At 35.6% G+C, this 14,209-nt stretch overlaps 1 protein-coding gene across 8 annotated transcripts in view; it reads right to left on the bottom strand.

Annotated features, from left to right (window-relative positions):
* The window catches only part of DPP10 (dipeptidyl peptidase like 10), a 1,401,293-nt gene that overhangs the window by 564,781 nt on the left and 822,303 nt on the right, over nucleotides 1–14,209 (bottom strand). The window contains exon 1 of one of the 8 annotated variants that reach the window (XM_034953921.4): nucleotides 5,859–5,880. The exons of the other annotated variants lie outside the window; for them this stretch is intronic. The gene's annotated coding sequence lies outside the window, so the exon portion shown is untranslated. Of the gene's footprint in view, nucleotides 1–5,858; nucleotides 5,881–14,209 lie in introns of those variants that run through there. 8 annotated transcript variants of the gene reach the window in all.

The following is a 14,209-nucleotide window of genomic DNA, read 5'->3' as shown; positions in this document are numbered from 1 at the left end:
GTAATAGTTTTAATGTCAAAGTATGGCTAATTCTGCAGGTTCTAGTGTTAAAGAACCTCAATAGGAAATGACAGGGTTCATAATAGTAAAGTTTTCAATTCACCTTTAATGATAAAATGGATAGATAAAACAATCAGGCTGTATTTTCAAGTATAGTTCTATCATTTATATAAGATTATCATTCTTATCACAAGAATGATTTAGACAATAACTGTTAACTGAGTGATATCCAAAGTGGTATACATACACACACACACACACACACACACACACACACACACACACACACACAAACAATTCTGCATGATGCGCTCTACAGAGGGAAGCAGGAGTAACGTGCTCATTCCAATCAATGGACATGTATGACACCACTCTCGGAGAGGTGGGTGCATGATGCATGCAAGCACAGGAAAGGCTCCGTGCAGCCCACAAGACGGCTACGAGTGGGCTACCTCTGTAATCCCCGAATGCATTTGGCTATGAAATACTAGTAAAAGCACATGGCATTATTATCAGCGTTCTACCCAAAACAGTTTAGGGAAACACTAAATTGGCCTCGTTCCAAATTCACTCTTTAGAATCAATGTTTGTTACTGAGCTCCAGAAACACATCAATAAGATTAATAATTTTAAGAACATTATTGCAAATTTCTAGTAACATATTCTAAAATATCACATTTTAGGTCAAAAGGCAGTCACCTATGCTACCTGTTTGTGAGAGCTCTTTAAAAGCAAGTGGTCTCAGGCCGGGTGTGGTGGCTCACGCCTGTAATCCCAGCACTTTGGGAGGCCAAGGTGGGCGGATCACGAGGTCAGGAGATTGAGACCATCCTGGCTAACACGGTGAAAACCCATCTCTACTAAAAATACAAAAAATTAGCCAGGTATGGTGGCGGGCGCCTGTATTCCCAGCTACTCGGGAGACTGAGGCAGCAGAATGGCGTGAACCCGGGAGGCAGAGTTTGCAGGGAGCCGAGATCCCACCACTGCACTCCAGCCTGGGCCACAGAGGGAGACTCGGTCAAAACAAAAAACACAAACAAACAAAAAAAAGCAAGCTGTCTCAAGAAACTCTGAAAAAATGGTATAGATAAACTGGCCATGAAGGAGAGTACTAAGAGTACCTTCGAGTGCATGTTTTGAGTGATAAATCTATGAATAAAATTGAAAAATATGTTGTCTTTTAGAAAAGAAATGTACTCCACACTTGAACATCCAAGCAAGTTACATTGAAGGGGGAAAGATAAACATTTATACTCAAGGGAAAAGCCAAAATTCATACAGATTATTTGTCCCTCTGTCTCTCTCATCTATCTACTTCCAAAAGGACAACTCACATAAAATTCAAAAAAAAAAAGTTTTTCATACAAGTTGTGGTTGTTCACTTTTATCAAATAAACCTAAGCAATAGTAGCATGTTACAGTGCAGCAAACCCACTCTTCGCATCTGATTGAAGTAATGTTTGGATTATGAAGCGTTTTTCATCCATAGATAGGTTTCAACTGTTTCTGAGGAAAAGAAATGGAACATGGAATTGAGCATTACAGAACCCTGAATAGCCTCACCTTTTCTGCTCAGCGCAGCCCGCAGGAAAAGAGCACCAATGTGAGCCAGTGCAGGTGCGTGGGCAGGCGAGGGGCTGGAGGTGTGAGTGGGAGGCAGAAAGATCCAACATGTATATTAGCAACTACAATGGTGCATAAATGAAAAGGAAACTGGATATTTTAACTGTTGATATTTTGTTAGAAGGAGACGTGGAATAACTACATGAACTATTTCCACAATCTAACTTGTACTGAAGAACTTTATGTGATTTAGTTACTGGAGAAGTTGAATAAGGTTTTTCACCCCAAAATTGAAAATTAACAAGTAATCTTGATTCTATTTTCTTTTCCTTTTTGGTGGCTCAAGGTAAAGACTATTTCAAACTCAGAATATATTTGATATATTTATTATTTGAAGAATTCATATATCCTAGGTCAAATGCAGAGTTTTTCTGTTCATTTGTAAATTTCTACAAGCTGTGCAAATAATATTTTTCTAAGCAATTACTGGAATGGCCTATTTTAGGCACTATGAGTGCAGGCTAATATTTGTGTCAGTCTAACAATATTTATTACTATGCTAAGGCAAATATTCATTTCTCCATCTAATAGTCCACATATCCTAAATGCTGAGGTTGATCAGTTTCAAAGAAAACACTCGCAATATAATAAAGTTATATGAATGATGGTTTATAACAATACCAGCTGAACAACAGCAACAACAATTTATCTGAGAAGCTAATTTGAGTTTTATTATGTAAGTGTTTATAAAACACATTTAATTATTAACAGATTATTTCTGGAAGAGAATGTGAATATAACTAATGGCTGAATATGTATGCTCATATTGAGCATTCTTTATCAAAACTCTAAAAGGATTTTAAGATAACATTTTGCACATGTATTTGATTAAATAAGAAATATTTTCTTAACACAAATGGAACTCATGAAAAATTTTTTAGATGGTGCCAATTTCATCTTTCTCAGTTAAAATACCTAATTTTCACTTTTACATTTTTTAGAATATTTGTCAAGTTTTAATAAAAAATACCTACACTATGAATTATTCTGTGGAAGCCATCAAGTTATCATTTAAAGCTGTTGCCATTTTTTCATATTTTCTTACTTAAAGGTTTTTTTACCTATGTTTTATTCAAAATCTGCTTTTGTTTTCCAAGATATATTTTACCTTTCTAATAGATTTTGAAATTCTAGTTCAGCTGAATAAATATTTTCAAAAGACATCTGGGCTGTGCAATGATACCTAGTATCTCTACTACTTATTCTTTCTGTGTAAGTTTGAAGCTTGTCACATTTCTGCAAGCAATAAGAAAAAAGGCATGAACAAAAGAGTGTTCAATAGTAAAGAAAAAAAAACGCAACAACCTGCCGAGCAAAGACTCTGGAAGTCAGTTTTCAGCATGATCCCTTGTGTGACTTTAAAATCTACTCTTAGGAAACTGCACAGTTTTCACAGTTTGAAATGATCAAGAATATACTCTTCAAAACTTCTGTCAAGATTTCCTTATTCCAAGACCTTACCAACAAGTAAAATGGCCAGGTATCTTAAAACTATCAGTATTGATTCATAAATACAGAATAAGGTTAACATTTATTTTAATGTTGTCCACATCAACCTAAGCAAACTGAATTTAATTTCCTCTAAAAAGAAGAACATTGAATGTGCCTGTAGCACCAATTTGTTGATATTGTACACACACCTAAATGCAAATTCCCTTTAAGCTGCAAAAACAATATCTGAAAGTGCTATTATGTGGTGGAAAGAGCTTGAGTAGTTTTCAGTAGGTTGAACTAGTTTTGAAGGTACTTGTCACAAATATATCAATGATTAATTTTGACATTTCTTAGTGTTGTTGTTTTCTCCAAAGTGGAATAAAAAATGAATACCTAATTTGCAGCTTTTTAATGAAGATAAACTTAAAAAAACCAATATAAAGAACAAACAGATTTCAAATGGAGTTCCAATCCTAAATAATTGACAGTCAGTACTTCCTGGAACACTCCCTCAAGAATGTTTTGTAGTCCCAAATCTTGTCTCATTTTGAAATAATGCTATCAGCAATTACTAGTATCTGCAATGAGCATGTGTGTCATAAATGTGTTTCACATAGTTGCTGCCTCAGCATCTACTTTAGGACTGACATAGGTCCCTGCCCTCACCCCTGTCCCAGTTAAATCTTCCTCTCCCCACGTGGTCATTTGTAAGGTAATCTGCTTGATTCTCATCTTACTGATCTATAGCTCAGCACACCCACAGCTAGTACCACAAAACCTAATGAAAACACCAGAGTCATGGGAATAAGCTCCCCTCTTCATGTGTGTTGTCTTTAAATTAGCCAATCAATAACCTCTATGGGAAAGCCTAATGGGTAACCCCCATACCTCAAGAAGGGCATGGCCCCACAGGTCCTCTTTCTACCTGCTCCTGATCTGCTGGTTCAGCACATTGCCCCTGCAACCTTGCCCCCTGCTTCCTATATAGTAGCCCTCTTCTCTCGTGGACTCATGAGTAATAAACTGCTTCTTATACTTCATATGTTTTGCTGTGCTGCCTTCTCTACGTCTCCTGACCAATACATCCATATCTAATTTTTCTTCTGGTCAAAGCTTTCCCAGAGAGTGACTATCTTGGCAGAACAGACAAGAGCTGCAAAGGTGACTGTCAGTCTGCCAGCATAAATAAGTGTTTGTGTGTGTGTCTGTGTGTGTGTGTGTGTGTGTGAAGTATACCTAGTAACAAGTTAGGCACAGGAATTAGGCTATCCACTAGGATAAAGAAGTATCCAGTGAAAGGCACATCATAAATACCCACAGCCAAATAAATCCCCTGGAACTCCATCAGGGCAGGGCTAAAGTTTATAGCCACTTTACAACCTCAAGATCAAATTAAAGAGAAATACAATGATAAGTAGACAGAATGGCAGAGTAAGTACTTTGATAGGCAGCTTCTAAGGGAGTCACCCAAAATTCTCTTTTTCTGGTATTTATGCCCTTCCATAATCCTCTTGCCTTGAATGTGGGCTAGACTTTCTGACTTACTACAAACCAATAGAAAGTGGCAGAAGTGATGGAATGTCCCTTCCAATTTAGATTATAAAAACACTGTGGCTTCTATCTTGGACAGATTCTTAGACTGTTCACCATGGAGAAACCAGTTGCCATGTCATGAGAAAGTCCCATGAGGCCACCTGCACAGCAAGCAACTGAAAGAGAGCTCTGGCCCACAGACAGCAGAAAACTGAGACCCCACAAGTAAGCTTGGAAGCAGATCCTCCACTAGTCAAGCCTCCTGATAAGGTGACAGACCCTGACAATCGCTTAACTGGAACCTCATTATTAGAGACCTTAAATTAGAGATGCTGAATTCCTAGTCAAAGGAACTGTGAGATAATGAGTAGTTTTAAGCCAGAAAGTCTGGAATTATTTGTTATGGAGCAATAGATAACAAATACAGCTACCCTGTATTCTTACTCCTGGTGTCCTGAAATGTCTTAATAAAAATTCAATAGATGGTAGCTTCTGTTATTCTTTAATGCCCAATCCTGAGTTGTTTAAAATCTTGAGCTTTAAACCAGTTAATGCTTTATCCCAAATAACACTTATTGAGCTTCTGTTTCTTTTTTTTTTTTCTTTGAGACGGAGTCTCACTCTGTCACCTAGGCTGGAGTGCAATGGCGTGGTCTCCGCTCACTGCAAACTCTGCCTCCCGGGTTCAAGTGATTCTCCCGTCTCAGCCTCCTGAGTAGGTGGGACTACAGGCGCGTGCCACCACGCCCAGCTAATTTTTGTATTTTTAGTAGAGACAGGTATTCACTATGTTGGCCAACCTGGTCTTGAACTCCTGACCTCATGATCCGCCCGCCTCGGCCTCCTAAAGTGCTGGGATTACAGGCGTGAGCCACTGCACCTGGACTGAGCTTCTTAAAAGACACTGGATAAAAGGCACTGGATAAAAAAGACTTCTTAAAATACACTGGATAAAAATCTAGCAGATATAACGGTAAAGAAAGTGTCTTGTTCTTATATCTAAAGAAGTTACCAGAAGATGGAAATTGAAGATTAAGAGGAAAATAAAATTTTAAATATCCATAGCATAGAAATCATAATCACCAAAGTACATAATCGACACACCCACTGCCTCTCTTCCACTCCATTTTTCTACTAATATCTTTGTTTCTCATTGATTCCTGAACACGGTATTAGGATCTTTCTTTCCAAAGTCTACAGCCCTACAGTTAATAAAATCCAAGATAACGATTCACATAACTACTAAGCATAGTACACTTACTTACATAATTTGTTGAAAGAAATAATGCATCGTACTTTAGGAAGTCGCATGATGGTTTCTTTCTCCTGCTGGTTATGTCATAACTCTGAAGACACATTCGTTCATTCACTAGATTGTTCAAGGTCTGCAGAAAGTAATGAAGCTTTCTGAGTTTTTATCTTGGTTTTGTCACTTACTGCCTCTTCAAACCTTGGAAAGTAAATTAGCCTCTGACTCATAATTTTTTTCCCCTATAAACTGCAGCTATTACTGCCCACCTATTCTGGTGGGTTATTCTAAGAACTCAATGAGATGAGCCATATAAAGTGCAAAGCGCTAGTAGGAGTCTGTCACATAATTGGAACTCAATAAATGTTAGTTACAAATACGGATACAACAATGAATGAGGCATCCTCCCCAGCATCAAAGCATATGAAGTTTTTGAGAGAGACTTCTAATTAAACAACATCAATAAAGTATGGTTAAAAGCCACCTATAGATTTTAATATGATTCATAAAATATTCAGTGTAACTATCTATTGGGTGTCTGCTCTGTGCAAATCTGTGTCAATGAGTAAGATGTTTGTGAGCCAGACATAGGCCTTAACCTACAGTAGAGCATTATGAAATGAGTGGACACACATAAATTACCATTAAATAAGACAGAGAAGGATAACTACAATTTTTAAAAGCACAATCTATGGCAAATATTGGGACATCAAATTAAATCTGATGGAAGCTTTGGGAGTCATCTTGAAGGCTCTGTGATTTGAGATGGATTTTGAAAAATTGGAACTGTGTTTACCTATAGGAGAAGAATAAGCATGTAGGGCTACAGAAACTGCATAAACAAATGCCTCGAGGAAGGAAAGTGCAGGAAAAGCAAAGTGACAAGATTAGAAGGAAGAGAGTGAAATAAAGGTGAGAGAGGTAGGCAAGGAGAGGAGAGGGGAATACAGAGAGCGATGCAGTGCTGAAATGCAGTTACATGATAATAAAGGTGTTCTTATTTTCAAGAACTTGACTCTTTATATGCCTGAAAAATACCACTTTAAAATGTAATGGTGCTTGCTAATATATGGCAGATTTCCTTCCTAAAAACAAGTCCCTGCTACTCTAAAATATTTTTTATTGTGAAATTAGAAATTTCTTCAAGAATTCCCTTTTAAAGCACAGGGACATACTTTGCAGCACTTACTATTTGATATATATTGCATATATGTTCGAAATTAGTAAGCTAAATTCTCCCCACAGAATCAGACCCATAACACCACAGCATAATCCGTCTCTGAGAGAGGCACTTATGGACATCTCACAGAAAGCATGATTTGCTTCTAAAATGATAATCTAGAAGACACAAGAACAATTCCTCCAAGTATCACTTGATTCCTCCTAGCATATAATCATTAGCATCTTTCTAGACTCTAGAGCAAAGCTGTATGGGAACTAAGGTGTTTTTAGATGGTGAAGTCCTATAGGACTGGAGGTGGGAACAGGACAATTCAGCAGTCCTCTGGCATTGATAACGACTAGCACTATAAAAAGTAAATAAGTTTGCTTACAATAAAACAAAAACCAGTACCTTAAACACATAACACAATTTATCCAATTCTCCCCCCCAAAATGAGTAAAAATCACAAGAGCTTTTGCTTATATCCTCTGCAAAATACCGTATAAGGATAGGAAAATCTCTCATTATTTTTCACTATACAGCAATTATAACTATTTCATGCTATTTAGTCTTTTGAAATACTTCAATTAATTTCTCAGTACATAAAAGTTGACCAAATTATTATCATTCTCGAATATGAAGCCATTTGCATCGTCCTCAAAAAGGTTAATACCACAGACAAAGATGAAACCTCTGTGGACAGTAACCATTCTGGACCAAATCATATGGGATAAATGCAACATACATTGGATGCTTGGAATAACGCTTTTAAAACATGAAAAATTCCAAGGCTAGAACCCATAATGTGTGAAATGAATACATCATATGCCAATGAACAACTGTCTCAAGAGTGTACCTAGTTATCCTTCACTTGAGTTAAAGTACTATTCAATATAACTCCTACTAAATTGCTAACAAGCCCCAGAAAACGCATGGTAGAATTTTTATTGAAAAATCTAAGAAAAACATAAAAAATACAATAGCACGTAGGGGACCATGGTGCATATCGAATTCCCCTTCCTAAATATTTCTTACATCATTCTAGCTTCCATATCAGAAACTCAAAGAAAATCTCCATTGCATGAAAGATAAATGTTGAGATAATTGGCCTGGAATTCATCTTCAGATATAATACATAATCAATCCTTCATTTCATGTTTATCTCACAGTAATTCTCAAAATGAACTCCTATACTTAATCCCTCAAAACTATTACAGAGCTTCTAAAATATGTCTTGCTGATAACCATTCCTAAATAGTAATTAAATTACCTCCTCACGTTAATATATTTTGAAACACTAATATGAAATTCAAGTCCTACCTCTTCTTCTTCATCTTTGATAACTTCTAGTATTACCATCTTACATTTTAGCAAAAATAAGCTTCTTCATTTTCTAAATTTTTTTTTTTTTTTTTGAGATGGAGTCTCGCTCCATCGCTCAGGCTGGATTGCAGTGGCATGATCTCAGCTCACTGCAGTCTCAACCTCCCGGGTTCAAGCAATTCTCCTGCCTCAGCCTCCCCAGTAGCTGGGACTACAGGCGTGAGCCACCGCGCCTGGCCCCTTTTTCTAAACATTTCAGCACTTATTATCTGCACTATTTATTTGCCATTTAATAATACTGGAGATATGTGTAGCTGCCCCTTTCTCTGACCCTTATCCCTGGCCACCATTAAACCTAAAATCTTAAAGTGCTATTATACACTGAATTCAGAAACACTAGGGACTGACATTCATTTAGTGAGTGGCTACCAACACTCACCCCCAATGAAATAAAACAAATCATAATGTATACCTGTAGTAAGGTTACTATTATTTGTGAAACTTTTGCTTCACGTATGCATGTATATGTATGTATTTAGTGGACTGCAATTAAAATCTATTTCTTATAATCTGCCAGGATTTTTGTAAAATCATTTGAATACCACCATCCTAGGGAACCATGTCTCCTGCTTATTTAAATTCAGCGTGCCTAATAATAACTTTTTATTAAACAGATGTTCAAAATGGGTAAGACAGGATACTGAGTGAAATTAAAGGAGAATCATATATATATATATATATATATATATGGAATCCAAAGCCAAAGGACAAAATAAAGACATTGGGAACATCGATGTGTACATATTGAATGGGAGAAATGGGGAATGTGAAATTGGCAAGATCAAATTTTATTCATGGTGCTGTCTGAAGTTGGCTCTGAATTGAGACCTCAACCCAAGGTTATGTGGCACAATGGCTGTTATGTTTCAATGAGTAAATCTTTATGGATCTTCATCAAACTCAAGTGCAATGTACAGAAGTTTATAATAACAGCAAGTCATACCACATAGCAGTATGAAAAGAGGGGCTTATATTTCTCTAACCTATAAGCTGAAACATTTGACACCCCTAATAAAATCTATCAATGCAATGGTGTTTTTCTAAATTCATGATTTTCTTATGACTATTTCCTTTCATGTACTATTACATAGCCCAAAACTTGGTACCCACTTTTCACAATCATCATGTAGATGAAGCTTTTACATTTTAAAACAAAGATGACATATTGATAAATATTAAGAGCTTACAGAACTGAAACAGCATCATCTTTCTTAAACATCATTCCAAAACATGTGACATGTCTATTATCTTTCTCAAGCTATATTTTGAATTTGTTATGTGAAATATCCAAAATAATGCAAATTACCAAGCATATTTCATGTGACAGATAGTATTATGTGTTCACAATTCTTCCTTCCTTCCCCACATTGAAATGGCTTATTGTGGTTTAGCCACAATGCATCTATAATGCTCCTCTTCACTGACTTTGAGCTTGACCTTGTGACTTGCTTCAACTAATCGAATGTGAGTTAATATAATAAGCTGTATCCAACCAGGATGTAGATGCACATGTGTGGTTTGACTTGTTTATGCAATCCTGCCCTATCCTGTACAAATATTATTCCCCAGCAAAGGATAGGCTCCAGATTAAAAGACACATAGATACCTGAACCCAACCTACAGCCCAAAGCAGGGACACATTAACGACATACAGGAATTTCAGTGAGGCATAAATTTTGTCGGTGGTTAGTCAATTGACATTTTGCATCATTTATTGTACAGCATTATTTTCACAAAAACTAATTGAAGTTTTAATAATTGATTTGTAACTCAGATTATAAGAATATGTCCACAAAATTAAAGTACTAAAAATATGTCACAGATACCTGTTAACACTCTTGAAAAGCCTCAAAAGTTTAAGTTTTCAACACAATTTCCTTCTTCTTAGTGAATAATTCTATTGAGTATTTACTATGGAAATCATTTTTAACTACCTTCCATTTTTTCTTTCTGAATTCAGACCCACTCTCCTGGACATTTCAGATATAACTTATAACTCATCATTTCTTGAATTCAAACATACAGAATCTATTGAATAATGAGTATGTGTGTGTGTGTGTGTGTTTTGAATCCCTTTGTGATTTTTGCACTAATATTTTATAAAGAAAAAAATAAAGTTTCAAATCCAGTCTCAGAGTGCAACACTATCTAACATGTATATGAGAAAGGCAATTGAAAATAAATACTAATCCGATGAAGCAACTCTTTACTTAATCATGAATAAATCTAGTAAAATAGTATATTTTGAAATGACTTTTTATACAAGAGTAGAATGTTTATGGAGGATAATGCCTTTGAAACAGCTTACCTAGCTATCATGTTTAAATATGTCAAATGTATCCCTGGAAAAGCCTTTAAAAGACAGAATAGCACATATTCTATAGAGGACCATAATTAACTAAGAGGATGAAGCTTGACTAGGCAAGCTCTGGGAGAAACATCAAGGCAAGGATAGCCTTAAGCATTTATTGGATAAAGAATCATAGATATCATGGCTAAATATACCATTAACGGTCATTCTAGGCCAGGGGCCAAAGTCAGAGTTTTAAAGAAAAAGGCAATTAGACATTAAGCCACAACACAGACTTGGTTTAAGTGACTGGTAGCAAGGGGGAAGGGTGGGGCTTCTGGAGAACCAGAGATGCAGGCTTTTGCCAGGGGCAGTCTTTTACCTATGATGTGTTACAAGATATTAATATCAAATCTCCCAATTTTTGAAGTATTGTCAGCTGATTCAAATTTAAAACATTTTAATACACAAACACATGTTTGTGATCCTAATTTGACCCAGAAGATGTGACTTCTGTTGGAGATAATCTCTTCCTAGTATTTTGTAGAATAAAAAAACTACACCTAGAAAAAGGAAATGACTTGCTCTTGGACACGGTGATCACTTCCAGACTCAGGGTAAGAATTGCTAAGATTTTATTGTCTCATTTAATCATTACTGTGCAGGCTGCCAGCCACACTATGTATTTATGGGGAAAAGGGTATAAATGTAGGATGCTTATGCTTCTTCCACTGCAAGTACCATGATTTTGGTTTATGTTTTTTGCTTCTGTAGAATTACATGGAATTTGGGGATTAATATACAATCTATTATGAATGAGTTTTACTTCTTTGTAGGGATCTTGGGAAGAAATAATTCATGAAAACAGTCAATATGTAGATGCCAGTACAGTAAAAGGGAGAATACATTACAGATGAGGAGAAAACTTTTATTTTATTAAAGTGAAATTTCTAAGCATGCAATTTATCCAGGAGCCAGAACTGACTGAATATAAAGGTTACCTTATTTAATTTTACATAAGCAAAATTTTGTGGAAAACTTGAATTTTTATTTATATCAATTATTGACCAAGACTCATGTTTGAAACAGAAACAATATGTTTACAAAAATGTTCTATTAATATGTAGATGTACATATCACAATCAATATTTGCTTTAGATTTCTATGCAGTCAAAATGAATAAATATTTACCTGTATTCACTGACATTTTAGGTTTCTGAAAAAATATTTTTAAACTAAAAATAAAATAGTAAGTATATGAAAATGAGAACATATTTTAAAATAAAAATAATAGTAAACATATTAAAATAATGATAGCAAATAATTGTGACATTTATTGAATATAGAGATAGAAGTCTTTAAAAAATGGGAGCTACTGATGACAAAAGACTTGGTGTTACACCAAATTTCTCAGATATGTAATGATCAGTAAGTTTAAAAAAAAAGTCCAGGATTTTGTGTTCTTGCAAATGAATACGTTGAATTAATATGTGCCCTCTTCCTATTAAAAGACATAGAGATATGAGATACATTATCAGATTTTTTTTTCAAATTACTTCACTGTGTTAAAAACAAGGAAAGGAATTTGTTATGTGGTAGAAGTGAAAATGGAATCTCAAAAATGAGAATGGTAAACTCAGGGGTCAAGGATTCTCTCTTTGGAGGGAGATGGCATGTGGCATTAGTTCTGTCCTCTTTATCCCTTGTCAACTGTCTGCAGCTGAAAACCCAAACTGACAAGACATCCTGAGATCCTGTTTAATTTAAGGCTGTTAGTAGCTGTCTAGTAAAACCTGATTGTGACGTGTTTTAGGAGGAAGCTTGTATCTTTTGAGAACAGTTGCAATAATATAACTAAACCTTGCAAAAGACATGTTAATATGCAGATAAATAAGATACTCTGCCACACAGCAGAATTTAAGAAAGGATACAAAAGAGTGATGAGAAAAACTTCATAGTAACCACTGGAGGTAGTACAAGAGAACAACATACCTTTCAAACTGTTCATCGCCTTTCAACAATTGCTTCTGATTTTACAACACACACACAAAATAAATTCCCTCCCCTTGTCCTCTCCAGCACATGTATTGAAGAAGTGTGGAAATTTTATTTCCCTTTAACCCAAAAAGCAAGTGATAAATTGGATTATAGAAAGTCTTGGGACAGAAAAGCCAATATAGACAAAAATGCTGAAGGCCAAATGGGAATTCCTCATGATGCCAAGGCCAATTTTTTAAGTTTCCAGATTCACTAAACCGTATTTCTTCACCATGCGTTCCATACAACATTCACTGACTGTGCACTAGGAATCCTCAAACTGGAAACGATCCACCAAAGTAGCTGTATTGCTCAGTGCCCTTTAGGCTTACTAAAATTAGGTCTTCTAGCCGACTTAAGAAAAAGAAATCTACCACTTTCAACCGGTGGCAATGAAATCCAAAATGGCATAGATCCGGCGGATTCCATGATGCAAGTTAGAATGTAGAGCAAGACATGCTCTGCGTTTTTTGTTGTTGTTGTTCTTGTTGTTGTTTTTTCTTCAGCCACAGAGACTATAGCTCCTCCTCATAATTATATTCCACTAAGGTGGTTTGAATTTATTGGCTATGAAATGCAGTTTCCAGACAATGCCTCTATCCAGTATTTTCCACTGTTCCACTTCTATTAACAAGGACAATTCAAGGGCAAATACTAATTATGGTTTTGACACAGTTTTAGCTCCATGTTTAGCTTTGAGAGTAATTCTGCAGCACGCCCCAACTCCCTTGTCAGTTTTCTCTACTTTTAATTTCCAAATTGAATGAACTTATGAACCCAAGGATAGACTCTGACTTTAAAAGTATACTGCCCCACTCAAAGTTTTAGTTCCGCTTCTCAAAAGAACACTTCCAATTAAAACCTATTTAAGAACAAACCAAAAAAATTTAAAACACTAGAAAATAGCACTAAAATGAGCTTAAAAATCATACACCCTTTGCTTTTGCCATTTTAATCACAGACTACTACAGTTAGGATAGACTTTTGTGGTCCAGTTTTCTAAAATTTAAACATATACATGAATAAGAGTAACTTACACTCAAGGAAACAACAGTACTTCTCACTGAGATTTTTAAAAACTTGTAAATCTACTTTGTTTGAGGGCTGGCAAGTGCATTGTGTTTACGGACTCATTTCACAGCAGAGTGATTTATCTTGCGCCAAGCCTTTGTTGAGTTGAACGTCTGACCTCCAATTGAACAGCAAATACATTCCCATGATCTTCACGTTTCTTGGTTTAGGAATAGTAAAAAGTAGCACACAAAAACTTTCATGCCATGAAAGAAAAGTAAGTTCAAATTATTACCAACGGAATGATTTGAACCCATTTCTAGCTTCCTAATTGCTATGTAAAACAGTCTGATATTAACAAAAGGCTTGAAAATAATACCATGATGTTATATACATAATACCATGAAGTTATACATAGTCAAGATACAATTATATATCATAATTAATGTATATATAATATAATATAGAATAATGTGTAATAAAT

Source organism: Pan paniscus, chromosome 13, assembly GCF_029289425.2.
Source record: "Pan paniscus chromosome 13, NHGRI_mPanPan1-v2.0_pri, whole genome shotgun sequence".
Taxonomy (NCBI): Eukaryota; Metazoa; Chordata; class Mammalia; order Primates; family Hominidae; genus Pan; species Pan paniscus.
This window is presented reverse-complemented; position numbering and strand designations above follow the sequence as displayed.